The sequence below is a fragment of the Cynara cardunculus genome, unplaced genomic scaffold (genome assembly GCF_001531365.2).
Source record: "Cynara cardunculus var. scolymus isolate 2C unplaced genomic scaffold, CcrdV1 Un_Scaffold_3545, whole genome shotgun sequence".
NCBI classification, from domain to species: Eukaryota; Viridiplantae; Streptophyta; class Magnoliopsida; order Asterales; family Asteraceae; genus Cynara; species Cynara cardunculus.
The window spans coordinates 47343-48586 of NW_020201520.1; positions in this window are offsets into that span (position 1 = coordinate 47343).

A 1244-nucleotide genomic window follows, 5' to 3' on the forward strand; every position below is an offset into this window, starting at 1 on the left:
TTAAAATCTGTTTGAGTGATTTGCTCTTAACAAGTTTCTTTGAGTGATTTAGCTACTTGCTGGTTTCAAATACTGTTATTTGATATTTGTCTAGTGTGCTGTTTGCAGTGTGAAGTTTTATAATAAAAAGTGATATTGTGCTGTGCTGTGTTGGTGTAGAAACAGGTTTCAGACAGCAGGTTGTGCTTTTTGTTTTAATCAAATTTTGTATTTTGTGTTTGCTGTTTGGTGTGTAGCAGGTGACTGATTTAGTATGTACAGTTTCAAAACAGCAGCTTCACAGCAGGTCTTGATTGTGGTTTGAGTATTGTTACTACATTTGCCTAGCAAAGATTTTCTGTGTTTGTGTGTTTGTTCATTTTTGATTTGATGTTTTGACTTGACACTGTTATTTGTGTTACACTGTGCAGCAAGTATAGTTTTCTTGTGCAGCATTGTGAAACACTGTGTAACAGTAGCTGTTTGTGAAACACTGTGTTACACAGCTAAACAACAATCTAAACAGAACAACAGCAGCAACAGAACTTGCTACAGCCAGCTGTTCAAAATCAGTAACCTGTTGTGTCACGATCATCATAACCATTTTGACAGCAAGTTTTAACAGCAACTGCTTCACTTTGGAACTTTGTGTGTTGTGTTTGTTGTGTTTGACAGTAGTTGTGCTCAAATAACAGCAGCAAATGACAGATAATATTGTTGCTGTTTGACAAAGTTGCACAGCCATCAAGACCTACACCAGGCTTCTAGCTTCTGTGTTGTTTCATCTTGACAGCTTCATCTGCAGCTACACAGTGTGCATCAGCTCCACAGCGTGCAACAGCTCCACAGCATTGCAAGACAGGCTCTTTGCAAAAGAGGTTTACAACAGAAGAGATTTGAACAGCAGCTTCACAGGTACATTGCAGAAGGTTTCAAAACAGCAGCTTGCAGCTCCACAGGTACAGGTTTGAAACAGCAGCAGGATCTTACACAGTGTTGATTGCTAGTTTGAGTTTGAGGTTTAAGCAGCAGCAGTTTTTGAGTTTCATTTCTGTTTTTAAAGTTTGAAACAGAAGCAGGTTTGATAGTCAATATTGGTTACATTCCAGCTAAACAGATACATTGTTTTTAACTTTGTGCATTATACTGAAACAGTAGCAACAACAAGTTAATTGCTTGACAGATTTTGAATCAAAAAGATTGATTGTCAAAGGTAATTGATTGATTTTGTTTGGAATAACAGATTTAATTCTTAAACTATTGTT